This window comes from Alternaria infectoria (assembly GCF_024043175.1).
Source record: "Alternaria infectoria strain BMP 0036 chromosome Unknown scaffold_64, whole genome shotgun sequence".
NCBI classification, from domain to species: Eukaryota; Fungi; Ascomycota; class Dothideomycetes; order Pleosporales; family Pleosporaceae; genus Alternaria; species Alternaria infectoria.
Genome location: NW_026250753.1, coordinates 3,440 through 23,760, shown reverse-complemented (window position 1 = coordinate 23,760; position 20,321 = coordinate 3,440). Strand labels below are relative to the sequence as shown.

Sequence of the window (20,321 nt, the reverse complement as noted above, 5' to 3'; positions counted from 1 at the left end):
TACGCTCTCATATGTTTATTAAACTTACCTTGAGCTGCTTATAAGACTACTATTTACATACTTCCTTCACAGTACTATTCTCTATCGCTTGTATATTATATTAAGGCTTAGAGGAAGGTTCCCCTATATTCAAACAGATATATCCATTTTACTTTAAGCCTATATCTATTTTCATTCACACTACTAATAGAATCTCGTTTGATTTATTTTCCTGAAGCTAATAAGATACTTCAATTCACTTCGTTTTTTTTTATAGAAATTCTTCTACCCTTTTCCCTAATAAACGATAACTAAGCCATCATTTTTACGGTACTAATGGTTTAATATACAGCCTTTAATTATTCTATAATAGTCTCTTTATATACTAGCCATAAAGTTAATCCTTATAATCTATAATCTAAATATATAAGGTAATAACATTATGAAATAATACATTACATATCCAATACATTACTATATATTTTTATATAAAAGTGATTTAAAATCCCATTTCAGGTTATTATGATTCGAACATAACAATTCCTCAACCCAAATGAGGCGCCTAACCAACCTGGCTCTAACCTGTTTATACAATGTACTATTTAACTATAGATACTATCTTTATATTGTATAACAGATAATCTATTTATAAAAATACAAGATAATATCTTTATATTGTGGGATAGATAATCTATTTATAAAAATAAAAAAGAGAATCTATAAAGATATAACAGAGAATATCCGATTCGAACGGATGTGATCTTTCAATCAAATAAGTTTCAAGCTTATCACTTTAAACCACTCAGTCAATTCTCTTTTTTAGGCCCCCCCCTGAAAGAGGGGGGGTCCAAACCGTTTGTATTTGTTCTGTTTGTTTCTTTTTTTTTTTAACAGAAAAAAAAGAAACTATAAAAAAAAAGATATAATATATTGTTCATATTTCCCAGTTATTTCTTTTTTTTGCATATATCCTATGTAAAAAAAATTACAGCCCCTCTTTCTTCTTACTTTTTTTGTAGGATATATCCTATATACATCAAAAAGTTAAAAGAAACTGGAGGGCTAATTTTTTTTTTTCTCAATGGTTTATTGCTTTAGTTTCTTTTTTTATAAAAAAAAATAAACAAACAGTTAAGCAAAAGAAAAAAAAAATAACCGCCAGCTTGCGGGGGGGGGTAGTATAGGTGTGCACAATTCGCCTCCGGGGATTTTAATAAATGAAATAGCTTATAAATACTTAAAGTGCAGGTGCGCACAAGACTCGAACTTGTAAGAACATGTCCGTAGCATGTGGTTATACCAATTTAACTAACGCACCTTTTTGATTCCTCAACGAATTGAACGTCGATCACATCCTTATCAAGAATGCGCTTTACCTATTAAGCTAAGGAACCTTTATAACACATATAGTATATGAAAATTTAAAACAATGGAAAGATTACTTAAAAGTATTAAATAAAAGTATATAAGCTTATAAATTTTTTCATTATATTATAACAAGAGCATCCAGACTTGAACTGGAAATTTGAAGTTTGAAGCTTCCTATTTTACCAATTAAACTATACTCTTTTTTAAAATTATTAATAACACCTTATATAAAATTGAACTATCATTTTATATAAAATGATGTTTAAAATTAAACGATACTAATGTTAATAACCCGATTTTTGAAATTAACTAGACTATTTATTAATCCTTTAAAAGATTTGTTATTGTTTTCAATATAATTACCTAATGAAGACTTAACAAATATAAATATATTACATAAATACTACATTCAAAATAATGAAATTATTGTAATTATGTATAACGTATACTATCTGTCTAGATGTGTAAAAATTCTATCCTTTTAGCTGCGTAAAAACTTTATCCTTTTAGCTGCGTGAAAATTTTATCCGTTTAGATGTGTAAAAACTTTATCCGTTTAGATGTGTAAAACTTTATCCCTTCAGATGTGTATAAATATTATATCTATATTCGGAAAAGAGTGGATTTGAACCACCAGGTGTTAAACACAATATTTAGCAAATATCTCGCCTTACCTATAGCAACTTTTCCTTTTGCGGTGTGAATTGTATAAAATTTATAAAAAATTTTACTAGAATTGGAGTTAACTATGAAAGTTAAACCTATAACGGATGTTAACTATATAACTTAAAAGTTAAGTGTAGTATGGATGTTAACTATAAAACTGAAAAGTTAAGTGTAGAATGGCTTTTTATAAAGAATTTAACTTAGTAGATTGTAAAAGTTAAATAGAGAGTGGAAGAGTATGAAATTAAAAAATAAAAATAGAATTATAAAGTTCATTATAATAGAGTACGAGTCAGACCGGGCTTGAACCGATATCTACTTTCGTGACAAGAAAGTCCTCTACCATTAAGTTACTGACCCTATACGGCCAACCGAAGTCGAATCGGTACACATCGTTTGGAAGACGATTGGACTAACCATTATCCTATAGCCGTTTTTTTTTTGTTTTAATAAAATCCCCGGAGGCGAATTCTTTCTATTTATTACTATTGTTTAATGCATATTCCTATATAAAATGCTCTAACTTTTTAATCTTTTTTCCTCTTATTTTTTTTTCGACGCAATTTCGTGGAAATTGCTAGAAAAAAATTACGCAGCTTAAAAAAAAAATAAACAAACAGATGAAAACTCGTGAGATAAACCTGTATCTTTGTTTAGTTTCTTTTTTTTTTCATTTGAAAAAAAAAAAATAAACAAACAGAAACAATAGCAATAGGAACAATAGCAATAAACCTAAACCTAAGGATATTATATGCCTTATATTGAAATTTGGTTGGTAGTTAATCAACCTTACTTTTGAATTGTTTATTATATTTAATCTTACCCTGTAGTTAGTAAAGATTTGCAGCCTATAACCTCACAATGTTAACAGTATTAGGCATTAATACTTCATCTAACTATTTATTGCTTATATAGATTAACTTTCTCTAATTAGAAATACGATATTGCTTAATTAGATGGTATTACTTAAATAAATGAATGGTCTACCATTAACCTATAGCCGTGTATGTTTTTTAAGATCTAAGGGACTTGAACCCTTATGAGAATGATTAAAAGTCATACGCTTTACCATTAAGCTAAGATCTCTATAAATATATTTACTTACCATATATAAGTAATAAGAAATAAGTGATTCGAACACTTAACCTGCCGCGTGTAAAACGGATGCTCTACCAATTGAGCTAATTCCTTTTTTGTTTAAAAAGTTTCTTTTTTTTTAAGAAACAAAAAGGAAAGACGTACTATCATTATTATTTTTTTATTATTTTGCATTCGTTTGTGGCTTTAGAGTTATAACTATTGCCCCAACCATCGCTAGTAATAATATAATGGATGTAATTATTAATCATATTGAATAATTACCATACAGTATATTTCCTATACTTGTTATATGAGAAGTTTCTGCTAAATATCCATCTCATGACACAGATGTAACATTCGTTAAATTTTTTTTAATGCTAAAATGATAAAGTAAATTATTAGTCATAACCATATATGGTAAAACATTATTTACAAAATAATTAAAGAAACTACCTACTAATATAGCTAAAGGTATACTATTAATACTATCTATTAATAGTTCAGATATTCTAACATTTATTAACATTAATATAAATAAAAATAAGATAGATACTGCCCCAACATATACTAATAAGTATGATAATCCTATAAAGTTTAATCCTGTTAGAATTAAATAAGCAGATATACATAAAAATAAACCTATTAAAAATAAAACAGATACTATCACAAGTAAAAAAAAAAGCCTCCTCTATAATATTCTCTTTAACTGCTAAGCCGCGAAGCATCCCTCTTATATCACCCACACACACAAAACACATAGTTTAATCTGTTGTACCTGAATCGGTATCTTGTGAAGGTGTGTTATTTCTTCCACTGTTCATGGATACTTGTATCTCACGTAGTTTATTTAATCCCTTTTCTGTTAAATGGTGTTTTTTTTGCACCATTTCTACAGCCTGCATAAAATATAAATAATCTAAATATTTATAACCTACTATGGGATGTTGTAAGTGTAATAGAGGTAAGAATTTATCTTTTAAATCCGAAAAATTCGTAACTATGAAATCTACCGCTTTTCTATCTACAGCTATATAACCATATCCTAAGTATTTTACGAAATATTCAAATAACTCTTTATCTCTTATGTGTTGACTTAGTACAAATCTTAACTGTACTTGATATCCTATTTTTACAGATGTAGATTTATGTATACTGATGATAAAACAACCTTCCGCTGATACAAACCCTGCTAATCAACAAGGATCTATGATTAAATCTGGAGATAGAGTTGAATCAGATATTCCTAGTTCATTTGCTGGAACAAGATCAGGAAAGGCAGCTTTTAATTCACTAGTAAGACCTTTATTCATTAAAGCTTTTAGAGAAACTAACTTTAGTAAACCTTCCTTTGTTAAGTGTTCTTTGTTTTTTATCAAGAAAATCGCTTTTTTAAAACATAGGAAGTCTTTACTTTTCTTGGTTATTAAAGGATACTTATCAAAATGTTCTATTAAAATCAATAATTCTTTTTTAGATTCCACGCGGAATTGTACTCCTTGTTTTCCTTGTGTATATATTTTTCCTATCCCTAGAGTAGATTGGATACTTCTTAATATATCTTCGTCTTTCTTATGTAATCCTATTGAAAATACATAGAGTACTCTTCCTTTTTTAGTAAGCATGTCTATATCTCTAACACTTAATGAGAATGAACCTTCCCCATCAGCAAACCCTGTTATAAATCAAGGATTTAACTCTAAAGGAGTATGTAGGCTACTTAAAGATTTCGTATGATATGACCTTATTAAGAGACCATTTAATTGGTGAGGTTGGGATACATGGGATTGTAACAGAGTATTGTTATGGTTAGAGGAGGAGGATACACCATCTGAGTCTAAATCAAAATAAAACTTAAGTAAATTTAGATTAAGATTCTTTATATCCACATATCTTCTTTTTTTATATGTAGACTATACCTTAAGTAGTAATATTATTTACTCTAATACTACTACTAACCACCGTCTAATCGTTGCTCTTTTACAGTAATTATGTTACTGATTTAGATCCGCGATTGCCTATTTCTCCTTTAGTTTGTTTCTTTTTTTTTAAAAAAAAGAAACTAATATAATAGAAAGGATCATCTTATGACTTATTACCATACATGAGTGATTAGTTCATCCACTAATAGTTTTTCAACTATTGCTTGGTATCATAAAGCTTTAAGGGGTCCCCGGAATTTGATGGTTTGATCCCAAAGAATGTGTTTTCAGGATTTTTACTAATAATAACTAATATACCTAATAAGATAGCAATAATGTACAATAAATCTAAATTAACTACACTATAACCACTAAATGTCATTTCATTAACTATATATAACATTTAAAATTATTCTTTACCCTTTTCATAACTATTATATAGCTATTATATAAGTAAAAATAAATCTAGTCTATCTTACTATTATAATAGCCATTAACAAATAATCATTTAAACATGAGGTATAAACTGCCCTCTATAATTATTTGTACCATAGTTTGAAATAAATTTAGCCTCGGCGTCTTCTCAGCGCAGCAGCCTCAGTTTTCTTCTTACTTTTTTTTTACTATATTTATATATGTAAAAAAAAAAGTTAAATAACACGCTGAGGAACTTTTTTTTTTGGGGGGGGGGGTTATATATGATTTTTCTTTTTTTTTTCGACGCAATTTATTTAAATAAATTGCTAGAAAAAAAAAGAAAAAAGTAAGCAACGTTTCGAAAACTGAGGCTGCGTATTACTTTTTTTTTTACATATATTATAATATATGTAAAAAAAAAAAGTTGGTAAATAAATAATTAAATGTGTTAAGTAATTAAACTCAAAAATCCAAAGGCTCTTTTAATTCACTTACATTGCAAAAATAGTGGACATAACCTGTTTTTAAATAATGCAACCCTTTAAAATCGAACATTTATTATAATAGTAAAAGTATTCCACTCTACCATGGGTCTATAAAAACTATTATACATATGTAATATATGTATAGTTAACTAACTATATTCGAATTATATTTATAATACAAAATAAACATTTCATTCTGTTTGTTTCTTTCATAGGAGACAAGAGATTCGAACTCTTAAAAGCGTAATACTATTGAGTTTACAGCTCAACCCTTCTTACCAATAAAGGAACTCTCCTTTCGGTTTGGACCCCCTCTCTCTTCTGCTTTTTTATTTATATAAATAAAAAAAAAGCTGGAGAGGGGGGGGGGGGCCTAAAAATATAACGACATAAAAAAAAGTAATACGCAGCCCCAGTCTTTTTTGCTTACTTTTTACTTTTTTTTATAGCAATTTATTTAAATAAATTGCGTCGAAAAAAAAAAAGAAAAATCAAATATATATCAAAAAAAAGTTCCTCAGCGTGTTATTTAACTTTTTTTTTACATATATAAATATAGTAAAAAAAAAAGTAAGAAGAAAACAAGACTGAGGCTGCTGCGCTGAGAAGACGCCGGGGCTAACCTTTAAAGTCTTAGTGTAGAGGTCTTATCCCTTTTAACTTGACGAGGTTTTTCGTGTACCTTTTATCCGAAGAACGACTTGAACGTTCACGACATAACGTCAACAAAGCTTAAATTTGTCCTGTCTACCAATTCCAGCACTCGGATTTTTAAGGGGTCCTGGGTCCAAGAGGACCTGCATATTTATCGGAACCCTGCCCACATGGAGCATATATTTTAGCTATATCCTATACACATGTCTGTTCCAAAACCCAAAAACTTCCATAGCTCAAGACATCGCTACCCTTTTAAGGTAACCTTAGAAGTGATTGGAACCAGCTGGCGCAAGTCAAGTATACCCAGGAATTCTGAACATATGTGACCTGCACGCCGGTCTTCCCGACCTTTTTTATTAATTAATTAATAAAAAAAACAAGAGTAAGCTGTCTCTCAAACTCAAAGTTTTATCTAGTTAGTTTGTTACTTATATGAGTGACCGCTTAACCCTAACTGTATAGGCACCATAAGACTTTACAAATGGCGGCTAAATATCATCGCACTAGTTGGAACTAGTGACCACCATTATCTGGAATCTCACCAGATAAGCGGATGGAGATATTCTTAGGTCTAATTTTTTTTTTAAAGATATCATACTATATAAAAAAAAAAGTAAGGAACATTTGCTAATTAGCAGTACAGACTCTCGAAAGAAGTCTGCACACCCTCAACCTTTACTATTCGAATAGATAGGTCCCCTATCCCTTACTTTTTTTTGAATATATATATTCAAAAAAAAGTTAGGGCTGACCTTTTGGGAAGACAACATCCCCTAACTTTTTTTTTGAATATATATATTCAAAAAAAAGTAAGGGCTCATCCCGGCAGGGATATTTTTTTTTTTCGACGTTATTTCATAGCTGTTTGGACCCCCTCTCTCCCCCGCAAATTTGCGGGGGAGAGGGCCTATAAAAAAACAAGAAGGGGGGGGGGATGGTCCCTTTAAGGGTCCAGATCTACCCTGCGGGGTTCCTTTAGTTTCTTTTTTAGTTTCTTTTTTTTCAATGAAAAAAAATAAACAAACAGAAAAAGAAACAAACAGGAACCTTAAGGGGTTCCCGTAAGGGAAAGGTCAGTCCCCTTTTGGGGACTAGATAATATAAACTTACTATGAGCCTGTTTATGGATTTGAACCATATAAATAACTAACAATTTATGCTATTTGCACAGATGTTTATGGATTTTAACCATATAAATCTATAATAATTTATGCTCCTTGCACAGACTTTTTTTTGGGTGTATCGTTAATATTAATTATTCCCGGGCTAGTTCCCCAACCCGAACCGTATTTCGACTTAACACCAATCAGAGTCACGCATACGAAGATATTTCTGCCAAAAGATCTAAACCTGTACATTTAGACTAGCAATCCGCAGCCACCAAACTTATTGCACATACTCCTTTCAGCGCCTGACGAGTGGTTAGTACCTATCTGAGATAAAATTCACCGTGATGTGATTACTCACGATTACTAGTAATTCCTTTTTCATGCAGTCGAATTTCAGACAACAATCCATACTTTATCCTGTTTTAGGGATTAGCTCCAATTCGCATTATTGCATCCCTTTGTAAAGGCATATGTGGCACGTCTATAGCCCACAATATTAAGGCCATGATGACTTGTCTTAGTCCCTATTATCACATCCAATTGTAAGCGGAGAGCTGCTTTATCTTAATAAATAAAACAAGGGTTTACGTTAATTTAATGGACCTAACCAAATCTCACGACATTAACTGAAGACAGCCATGCAACGCATGTGGTCTAAAAATTTAAAAAATATTTTAGGTCATTCAAATTGTGGTAAGGTTATTCGCGGATTATCGAATTAAATAACATACTTCACTACTGGTTTCAGAAACGGTCTAATGATTTCAGTTCCTGCGTTGCCACATTACTCTTGAGGTGGAGTGCTTCCACTTTCATTTATAGTTCCGCCTTAAAGCCAACCTATGGCACTCATCATTGTCTGCCCAGGTTACGGGGGTATCTAATCCTCTTCACTATCTGAGCCTTCGTCCCTCAACGTCAGTTATAGTACATTGCTCTTTTCCTCTTTATACTAGAGAAATAGCAAGTACATGTACATAGAGGTTTGCCTTCGCCGTTACCGGTCCTATTGGTATCAAAAAATTTCATCTTTCCTCCAACAATTCCGACATATTCCTCTCACATATCAAACTCAAGTGTACCAGGTACTTATGTAAGCCATTGCACACCGTCTAGGTACCCTATATACCTGTTAAAGATGAATAACACTCGTCTCCCTTGTCTTACCGCGACTGCTGGCACAAGATTTGGTCGAGACCTATGGATATAAAGTTTTCATAATAAGCTTTATCCAGAACTTTATAAGACCTAGTCAAGCAAGTTAATAACTTATTATATTAACTCTCATTCCTGCAAGTTGCTGGTTCAGCCGTTAGGCCATTGACCAAAATTCCTCACTGCTGTACTACACGCACTGGGGTTTTTTCAGACCCAGTGTGGTCAATAGACCTCTCAGTCTTGACTACGGACATAAGCTAAATATGCCATTACCATACTTACTACTTGTCCGATGGTTATTAATAATCAACTAAGAGCGAAATACTATTTCTTTTTAAACACATTTATTCTTACTATTATTAACCTTTATACCTAACCTTTTAGATATAATCGACCATTGGGTGATTAGATCTAGTATTAATACATAATAATAAATTGTTATTATAAGGGATTTATTTTGCCTTACTCTTAGGTAGCCATAATACCACTTACTCACCTGTACACCACTTCAATATACATAATTTATCTAAATTAAATATTGACGTTCGATTAGCATGTGTCAAGCATTTACATAGCGTTCACTCAGAGCCATCATCAAACTCAAATAAAAAAATGTAAAGTACTATTTATTACCTAACTAACTACTATTGTAAAGTAAAACCTATTCGTTCTAACGATCTTTCTTATCTAAGACTTGAACTTAGATTAAGATATTAGGAATATCTTGTTCTACCATTAAACTAATAAGAATTTTTTTTTAATAAGATAAATCTAGCTATCTTATTAAATGAATAGCTATTACTATAGAAATCGTTATTCTTATCTAAGACTCGAACTTAGATTCAGATATTAGAAGTATCTTGTTCTACCATTAAACTAATAAGAATCTTTCTTATTATCTCATAAAAGTATTATACTATGTAAATGTAAAATAGTTTATTTAAAACCCTGTATATTTTTACCCTGCCCGCAAGCTTGCGGTACTTTTTTTCTTTTGCTTACCTTTTTTCGTTTCTTTTTTTCAATAAAAAAAAATAAACAAACAGTTCCCAAAAGGGGACTGACCTTTCCCTCACGGGAACCCTTTAAGGTTCCCTGCTTGCAGAAGAGAGGGGGGGGTATGAAAAAAAAAAAATAAACAAACAGAAAAAAAGAAACTATAGCAATAAACCATTGAGCTAAAGAAAATTAAGGAGAAATAAGCTGTAAATAATAAAAAGAGTTATCTATTTTCATAACGATTAACTTGGGTTTTATTTTGGAGTATACCTACAACATTACTATTAAATTTTATCTAATGCATAGGATTTTTTAACAGGTTATATATTTTCATAACGATTAACTTGGGTTTTGTTTTAGAGTATACCCACAACATTACTATTAAATTTTATCTAATGCATAGGATTTTTTAACAGGTTATATATTTTCATAACGATTAACTTGGGTTTTGTTTTAGAGTATACCCATAACATTACTATTAAGTTCTATATAATCCCATTGGTGGACTTCCTGAATATCACGCGCCACCATTTCAATTACAGGATAACTTACATGGAATGAGGTGATGGTTAGCACCGCTTTCAATGGTTTACAGGTTTGAGCAACCATGTTTGGTCTCAATAAGTCCTTAACTGGCCTAGTTAGGAAGTAAAGTTATTTATTTCATTTTATAGTTTCTTTTTTTTCAATGAAAAAAAATAAACAAACAGAAAAAGGTGGCTCTTTTACAGTAATAAGTTTTTAACCTAAACCTCTTGTAAAGGTAAAACCTTATTGCCTAGTTTTTGGTCTAAATAAGCCATTCACTAGCCTAGTTAGGAAGTAAAGTTATTTACTTTTTTTATAGTATATTTTCATTGAAAAAAAAGAAAAAAAGAAACAAAAAGAGTAAGGTGGCTCTTGTAAATGAATAAGTTTTTACTTGTAATTTTATTACAAGTAAATTGTAATAAAAATTCTCTTGAGAAAACAAAAAAAAGAAACAAAAAGAGTAAGGTGGCTCTTGTAAATGAATAAGTTTTTACTTGTAATTTTATTACAAGTAAATTGTAATAAAAATTCTATTGAGAAAACAAAAAAAAAAAATAAAGGGAAAAAGAAACCTTATAAACCGATAAACCGTTTAATTTTATTACTATAACTTAAAGTGTAGTAAAATGAACTTTTTTAGCAATATTTTTTATATGAATAAAATATATACCTACGCTTATCTTTTTAGATGTATGTGACCTCTTGTTCCCCTTCTATTAGGAGCTTATCAGCTAGGAACGTTATATTATCTAAAAAGAATGAATACAGTAATCTTACTATAAAAACATCAGGAATTAGCATGTGATTTGAAAGATGATTCTTATCTTCAAATGCTAAAGATATTGGTGTATTATATTTAATATATGCACTATTTGCAGGTTTAATTGGAACTGCTTTTTCTGTTTTAATAAGATTAGAGCTGTCAGGACCTGGTGTTCAGTATATTGCTGATAACCAATTATATAATAGTATTATTACTGCTCATGCTATAATAATGATTTTCTTTATGGTCAATAAATATTTTATATTAAAATTTGCAACCTATTACTTTTTTTAACAAGGTAAATAGTGATAATAACAGTTCACCTTTAAGTGAATCTAACAACAACAATGACGGTAACAATGTTGAGAATAATGAGGGCAACCAACCCGAAAATGGTAGTAATAGAAAACACAATTATGTTAAAGTATTAGTAGATGATCCTTTTAATAATAGGGATATTATACTTAAAGTAACTAAAAAACAAAAAGGTATCCTTTATGTTTTTTTAGTTGCTGATTTAATCTTCTTATCCGATGGTTTAATAAAATTTGCAAATTCTATGTTTGACGAGTATACTGTCTTGTCCGCTATTGCTTTAATTTCTTATGCTGATGCACTAAGTGAAAGAAAAGTGATTCTTAAAAACAATAATAATAAATCTGGTGTTTATCGTTGAATTAATCTAGTAAACGGAAAAAGCTATGTAGGTAGTAGTGTAAATTTAGGTTACAGACTTAAACAATACTACAGTGTTAGTTATCTAAATAGAAAGAAATCTGCTAGTAGTATTTCTAGGGCATTGGTTAAGTATGGTCATTCAAACTTTAAACTAGAAATCCTGGAATACTGCGAGGCAGATAGACTTATAATACTAGAAAGAGAACAGTACTACATAGATCTTTTAAAGCCAGAATATAATATTTTAAAAATAGCTGGATCACCTTTAGGTTATAAACACACTGAAGAGAGTTTAGCTAAAATGAGAAATAGAAAGTTGTCCAAAGAACATCTTGATATTGTTTTAACTCGTATTCTTTCAGATGATCACAAAGCTGCTGTAAAAAAAGCCAGGACAAATAGTATACATTCAGCAGATGCGAGAGCAAAAATGAGAAATTTTATTCATTCAGAGGAAACAAAAGCTAAGTTAAGTCAAAGATTAACTAATTATAATTTATCAAAAGGTCACAAAATCGAAATAACGAATATTGTAGAAAATACAAAAACTGTGTATGAGTCTATAAGAAAAGCAGCTATTTCGCTTAATACTAACCACAGCACAATTAGAAATTATATTAAAAGCGGAAAGCTGTATAAAGGCTTATATAAAATAAACTGTATTATATAAAGATTTTCTTATTTCCGATTTAGCAATTTTATACGTCTGTTGTTATTTTACTTTTTAGTCGTTATTGTTATTTTCCATTAAAAAGAATGGATGGAATTAAATATAAAAAAGGCATGGCCGGGTAAGGTAAAAATACCTTACTTTCTTATCACTATATGCTAGGACCTCTTTAGAGCTTTTAAAACTAGTACTGCAGACTTACGGAACCTATTGGTAAACGAAAAGCGGCAGAATACAGTAACATCTTAAAAGATTAGACAACTAGCAGGAAACCTTCTTTTAAAGGGCTCATTGGTGCAGTAAACCCTTTATGAAGTAGGTCCCCCCCCCCAGGGGGGGGGGGCCAAACAGGATCTTCAGAGACTACACGTGAATACCTTAATAAATATTAATTATTTAAAGGTAAAGATATAGTCCGCGCATTAATGAGAATTAGTGAAAAAGCGTATGCCAGCTTTAATTGGTGGATTCGGTAACTTTTTATTACCATTAGGACTAGGAGGACCTGATATGGGATTCCCCAGACTTAACAATATTAGTTACTTATTATTAATTCCTAGTATTGTTCTATTCTTATTTGCAGGAGGTATAGAAAATGGAGTAGGTACAGGGTGAACTCTTGAAGGAATTAGGGAGTTATTTTATGGTGACATAAAACAAAGTAAACTCTTCTCGATGCGTGAATATCTTCAAGTAAACTATGTTATATAGGATTACACGTAATACACTACTCATGTCTAATTTTTATAAAAATATTATTAAATAGTACGTATGTAAGAATGTGTATGTCATGGAGACAATGCGCCTGAATAGTAAATAGACGTTTATTTACTAGTCATCAGAGACTTAACGAAGAGCATCTTAATGACAATTCAAAAATGATTTCGCTAAAACAGGGCAAAAACCATCATGCACACATTAGAAATAAAATAGCTTTTCATATAAGTACAGTCATTAAGATGAAGGTATAGTCCGAACAGTAAAGAGATTTACTGCGTGTAACGATAGTTTTACAGGTTTATAGTTTTATTGTATTAATTTACAGTAAGAAAGTTAAATCCTTAAAATGAGGTTACCAACACAATTGTTATCCACCTTTATCAGGTATACAAAGTCATAGTGGTCCAAGTGTAGATTTAGCTATCTTTGGGTTACACCTTTCTGGTGTAAGTTCTTTACTAGGGGCTATGAACTTAAACCATGTATTTCTTACATATTTAAGATATTCAACAAGCTTTCAATTAACAGTTAATAAATGTTACTTTAGTAGCAATAAACCAAAATATATGTTTAAAAACAACTCTGAAAAAAATAATAATTATGGTGAGGATAACAATGGAAAAGACAATAACTCTAAAAAAAAGGATTCTCCTGAAAACAATGATAAACCTAAATTGGATAATCGTTGAAAAGAGATATTGGGTAGATCTGGTCCTAATAAACATGCACATGTAATAGCTGTGGAGCAAATTAATAGTGGTGGAATTGTGACTGCTGAAAAAATTAATGAAATTTTGGCTTACTGTAATATTAAAATTACAGAACAAGAATTAAAATCTTTAATTGATACTGCAAGTTTTACTTTAACTAATTTAGATCAAAAAAGTATAACTAAGGATGTTCTTAAAGATAAACTTGGTTTACCTAACAGTAAACAAAGAATACCTGGTATATATATCTTTACACATACTACTACAGGTAGAAAATATGTAGGTTCATCATCACAGCTGGCTTTTAGATTAAATGGCTATATTAATTTGTCTCATAGAAAGAGTGGTTTATTAATCCCTTTATTACATAAAGAAGGATTGAAAAATTTCTCTTTACAAGTTTTTCCTTTTTACCATAATTACAGTAAAGGGTCAGAAATTGCATTAGAACAATATTATTTGTTAGACTCTACTTTCACATTAAATACCATAAGAGTAGCAAACAACCCTAGCGGGTCAACCTCAAAGAGTTTATATATGTATAACAGAGATATGAGTATATTATATTTTTTTTCAACAAAACAAGTAGATTTCATTAGAAAATTAAATGTTCATCATACCACATTCTCTAAACATTTAAAAAACGGTACTTTTTATTTAGGTAAGTATCTTTTTTCAAGTGAACCGGTGTTAACTGCTAAAGTTAAAGATATGTCTGATTTAGATTTAGCTTTAATGCTGGAAAAGGACAGAGTTAAATACAATAAAAATAAATCTCTTACTAGTTTATCTAAACCTGTTAGATTAACATCTGTGGATAATTTAGAAAACACAATCGTGTTACCTAGTTTAGGTAAATGTGTGGAATATTTACATAACAAAGGTTTATCTGCTTCTCAAGTAACATTAGTTAAACACATTGATTTAGGTAAAGCATATAAAGGATATTTATGTGAATATGTGAAAGAAAATACGTTGTAATGGGGTTCATATAAAATTTTTAACTGTATGCTGAAATAGCTCAGTGTTTATAAGTACTTAATAGTAAAAATCTTGTAAGCTATGCTTAATCAGCAGGAAACAAAAGTAATTTTGATTATGATTAGGTTCCTTAGAGACTACACGTTAAAAACCGTATAGTAATACGCTTAAAATATAGTCCACAAATCGTTACTATTTTAACTATTTTTAGTCATGACAACTACATTTAACATGAGAAGTCCCGGAATAAGATTACACAAATTAATATTATTTGCTTGAGCAGTTGTTATAACAGCTGTTTTATTATTATTATCATTACCTGTCCTAGCCGGTAAACTAATTCTGCCGGCTCTAAATTTGGCCGTATTCTGGGAACCGTTATACGAAAGTATATCGCAATCAGCAGGTAATCTATTAAGTTTGAACTTTTTAGAGAACCTCAGAGGCTATACGCCAAAATATTTTTGCTGTAGTTTGGAACTTTTGACCTTTCCTTTATGCACAGCTGCTAGATGCATTCATACTGATAACAATAGTAAAAATTTAAATAAATCCCTTTTTAGTTCTTATTTAACTGGGCTTATTGAAGGTGATGGTACAATAATAACACCAAAAACGTCAAGAAGCCCTAAAGGTAAGTTAAATTACCCCGCTATACAAATAGTTTTTCATTTAAAAGATTTACCTTTAGCTCTACTTGTTCAAAAAGAGTTAGGTGTAGGTTCATTATCTAGAAAGAAAGGGGTAGATGCTTATATATTAACCATAAATAGCTATGAAGGTATATTATTCGTTATTTCATTAATAAATGGAAATATGAGAACACCTAAAATACATAGTCTTAATGCATTAATCGATTTTTTAAATAATACTAAAGGAACCAGTATTGAAAAACATCTTGTATCTAAAGAGTCTTTAGATTCCAATCCATGACTGTCAGGGTTTATAGAAGCAGACGCTTCTTTTCAAGTAAGAACTACTCTTTCAGGTAAATATCCATGCCTCCGGGCACATCGCTCCGCGATGAAATTAGAATGTAAACTGGAAATATCTCAAAGACGAGAAGATCACAAAGGATATGATAATTTGGATTTCTTAAGTCATATTGCTGAGTTTTTAGAAACAGAAGTAAAAAAAATAAGATCGGATAAACCAAAACCTGAGTATAGAGTTAGAACTACTAACCTTAAAGGTAATATGAATGCTAAAAATTATCTTTTACAATTTCCTCTATTTGGAACTAAACATTTAGATTCATTAGATTGAATGGAAGTAGTAGACATGTTTGATAGAAAGGAGCATAATACAGATGAAGGAAAGGAAAAAATAGTAAAGATCAAATCAGGTATGAACAATTTCAGAACAAATTTTACTTGAGATCATTTACAAAACTTCTACAACTTAAAAATATAAGATATGGTCCGATCAAGCACGAGAGTGTTTGCGTACCTACACTAAGTTTTAATAACTTTTTAAGCTTAAAGAACTACACTTTAAGCTATGGGATTTCATCCAGTAGGTCAACAAATTTAACGGGAATTATAATGGTTCTTATTAATTTTATAACATACTTGGTTGAAGATACTTATAATTCAGAAGCGTTATCCGTACTATGTTCTAATGTTCTTTTGGTTAAAAGACATTATAAAAAGGGATCGGCATCGCAAAAAACGGAATCTGATTCTATATTATATTATTTAGCGGGATTAATTGAGGGTGATGGTCATTTTAATACACCTAAGAAACTTACAACACCTTCTGGTACAGCCAGAGTTGCTGCTATAGAAGTAGTTTTTAATAAGAAGGATAGACCTTCCGCAGAATTCTTACAATCTCTATTTGGTGGAAGACTATACGAGCACCCCACTAAAAATATTACAAGATGATCAATTCAAGATAAAAAATCTGTTACTAAAATAATAAATTCAATTAATGGAAAACTTAGAACACCAAAGATGAATTCTTTATATCAAATGATAGATTTTTTGAATGCTAAAGGAGATAATATTATAAAACTTCCTATAGATTCTAGCCCTTTATGCAGTAATGCTTGGTTGGCTGGTTTTATAGATGCGGATGGACATTTTGCTATAAAGGGATTTACCTTAAATCCTAATACATACTTAGCCATCCAATTTTATGTAGGTCAACGTAATACAGATAAAAGTGGAGAGAGCTTAGAAAAAGTAATGTTAAACATCGCAAATTTTTTAAAAGCAAAATTAAATAATAGAGTGTTTTCTGGAAAATTTCATCAGTTTGTTATTAATACTTCTAACCGTGATAGCAATAAGATTTTAATTGACTATATTAATTCTTATTTTTTATTAAGTTCAAAATATTTAGATTTTAAAGATTGGGAAACTGTATATAATTTATATACAAATAAATTACACAAAGATCCAATACAATTTGAAAAAATACGAAGTATTAAAGCAAACATGAATAATAACAGAACTCATTTCTCTTGAGCTCATCTTGAATGAATCTTATCTCGCTAAATACATAATATTAAGAGTATGAATGCATCATTTAGTATTTGATAAAATACTCAAACTCTTTTCAACCAGTATAGTATTATTAATAAGTGTCGCCAGTTTCCCGCATTATAAAGGGAATAACAATGATATTGACTGACCGTAACTTTAACACATCATTTTTCGAAGTAGCAGGTGGTGGTGACCCTATATTATACCAACATCTTTTCTCAACACTAGTATTGAAAGATCATTTGATATTATCAACATTCTTTATATTTCCTAGTTCTAACAAATCAATCTTCAAAAGACATATGTCTAATTATAATTTAAACAATACGTTTGATTTTTCTGCTTTTTATAAAAAATACAATACTCATTTACCAAATAATAAAATTCCTTCAGAAAACTTTTTAACTTGATTAGTAGGTTTCACTGAAGGAGAGGGTTCTTTTATAGTAAACAACAGAGGGGATTTGGCATTTGTTATTACACAAGCTACAACGGATAAACAAGTTTTAGAATTTATACAAGAAATTCTTGGATTTGGTAAAGTTATACCTCAATCGGCTATAGCTAGTAGATATGTAACACAAAATAAGAAAGAAATAGACATTATTGTTAGTTTATTTAATGGTAACCTTTTTTTACCAAAAAGACAAGAAACATTTGATCTTTTCATTAAAGGGTTTAATAAATGAGTTACTAAAGGTAGAATACTATTAGAACCTGTAATAATGAATAATAGACCCATTCTACCTACTTTAAACGATGCATGGTTTGCAGGATTTACTGACGGAGAAGGTTGTTTTACTTGTTCAATTGGTGAAAAAAAAGGATTTAGTTTTAACTTTAATATTTCTCAAAAGTGAGAAATAAATCTAATAGCATTAGAGCATTTCAGTGTATTATTTAAGAATGGGATTGTTTCTAAACATTCAGAAGAGAATACTTATGAATTTAGATTAGGTGGAGTGAACAATTGCAAAAATGTCTTCCCTTATTTTGACAAATATGCATTATATACTAAAAAGTCTTTATCCTATAAATTATGAAAAGATATTCATAACAATCTTGTTAATAAAGATCATTTAGATGAGTCAAAAAGACAAGAAATGATTGAAAGAGCTAAGATGATAAATAAATCAAATAATATAAATTCAAAATACTAGGGAAAAAAAGTCCAGGTTTAACGTGCAAGTTATGAAACTATAAAGACAGATGTAAAAAGATATAAGATCTGAAATAGTGAATATTCCATTTTTTTTATGTAATATACCTTGGACTTAGTTAATATATATATATGTATTACTTGCAACTCTTAAGTTTAAAGGTTATATTCTTTTATATAAAACTTTAAATGTATTTTATAAATACAAGGAAAAGTAATAAAAATATTAGCGATGCTAGTGCAATTACGGTCAACAAGGTCCTCACTTAAAGACCGTCGGCCATTTAAGAGGTCGCTACAGACTGGTTCACTGGTAGGTGTCTGAGATGATGCTTAATGTACAGTCGGTTTCTTCTATCATGGATGTATGATACACAAGCCCGGAGTCTAGACTACCGGTACCTGGATTTAATAAGAGGCTTTTTTTTAAAAGATAAGTTAAATTTGAAGAAATGGATTCTTCGGACACCCTGAGGTTACGAATGTAGGCCTCTTAACGTTGCTGTATGCTGGGACCCCTTCGTTATATAGTTCTAAATACTCCTCCTTAAATGGCACAGTAAAAAAGTTAGAACAATGAAGGAAATCAGCCGGTAACATTTTATATATAAAAAATGGAACCTCAGAGGCTTTACGCGACGGAGTTGTAGTAAATTTAGAAAATGTTAAACGTGTATCAGATCACGTTCCTAAACATTTGAAGCCTCTAAATAATGAACAATTAGGTTATTATCTAGCAGGATTAATTGACGGGGATGGTCATTTTAGTAAAGCTCAACAATTAGTTATAACTTTTAGTTCTCCAGATGCATTTCTAGCCTATTACTTGAAAGAAAGATTAGGTTACGGTAATGTAAGAAAAGTAAAGGACAAAAACGCATACCTTTTAATTGTATCTAATGAAAAGGGTATGTTAAATATAATTAACTTGATAAATGGTAAATTAAGAACAGAACACAGATTTAACCAAGTAGTTAATAATGTATTAACTCATACTAAGTATGCAGATCAAAATATTCATTTTACAAGAGATTCAAGTAAAAATTTTGATAACCACTGATTAGCAGGTTTTTCTGATGCGGATGCTAGCGGAGCTGGCCTTCAGGCCGGCTGCGCCAGCCCACAGGCTAGTTTTCAAATAAAAATTATTAGACGTAGTAACAGAAATAAACCGGAAATAAGATTAAATTTTCAAATAGATCAAAAAAGTGATTTATTGTTAAATATAATAAAAGAATACTTAGGTGGAAACATTGGATATAGGAAGTCTCAAAATACCTATTATTATGGTTCTACTAGTTTCGGTTCTGCTAAAAGGGTTATAGAATATTTTGATCGATATCACTTACAATCTAGAAAGCATATAAGCTATTTAAGATGAAGAAAAGTATATAGATTAATACAAGACAAAAAACACTTAACAGATAAAGGGCTATCCAAAATACTAATAATTAAATCTTTAATAAATCGTCATGAAGAAAATACTACAACTTAAGATAAAGTCCTAACAAGAATCTAAAAGTTTTTGAGTATTAATGAGAAAAGACTGTTATAATACACAGCTATTCCTTTAATCAAAATATTGTTACATTTTAATTATTCCTGGGTTTGGTATAGTTAGTACTACAATTTCAGCTAACTCTAACAAGAGCGTTTTCGGATACCTTGGTATGGTTTACGCCATGTGTTCTATTGGTATCTTAGGATTTGTAGTTTGATCTCACCACATGTATACTGTTGGTCTGGACGTGGATAAACTTGTGTTCACGGTAAAAATCTTGCT

The 20,321-nt window shown here is 30.2% G+C and overlaps 7 non-coding genes across 7 annotated transcripts; all 7 read right to left on the bottom strand.

The window, feature by feature from the left end:
- Positions 1-1,225: 1,225 nt before the first annotated feature.
- On the bottom strand, positions 1,226-1,297 carry J4E92_011076. Its single transcript has one exon. It is a non-coding gene; the product is annotated as a tRNA-Arg (tRNA).
- A 4-nt stretch (positions 1,298-1,301) lies between these two features.
- Positions 1,302-1,373, bottom strand: J4E92_011075. The gene has a single exon. It is a non-coding gene; the product is annotated as a tRNA-Ile (tRNA).
- Positions 1,374-2,301: 928 nt separating this feature from the next.
- On the bottom strand, positions 2,302-2,373 carry J4E92_011074. Its single transcript has one exon. It is a non-coding gene; the product is annotated as a tRNA-Asp (tRNA).
- A 654-nt stretch (positions 2,374-3,027) lies between these two features.
- J4E92_011073 lies at positions 3,028-3,099 on the bottom strand. Its single transcript has one exon. It is a non-coding gene; the product is annotated as a tRNA-Lys (tRNA).
- Positions 3,100-3,131: 32 nt separating this feature from the next.
- J4E92_011072 lies at positions 3,132-3,204 on the bottom strand. The gene has a single exon. It is a non-coding gene; the product is annotated as a tRNA-Val (tRNA).
- A 6,313-nt stretch (positions 3,205-9,517) lies between these two features.
- On the bottom strand, positions 9,518-9,588 carry J4E92_011071. The gene has a single exon. It is a non-coding gene; the product is annotated as a tRNA-Arg (tRNA).
- Positions 9,589-9,653: 65 nt separating this feature from the next.
- Positions 9,654-9,724, bottom strand: J4E92_011070. Its single transcript has one exon. It is a non-coding gene; the product is annotated as a tRNA-Arg (tRNA).
- Between the last annotated feature and the right edge of the window lie 10,597 nt (positions 9,725-20,321).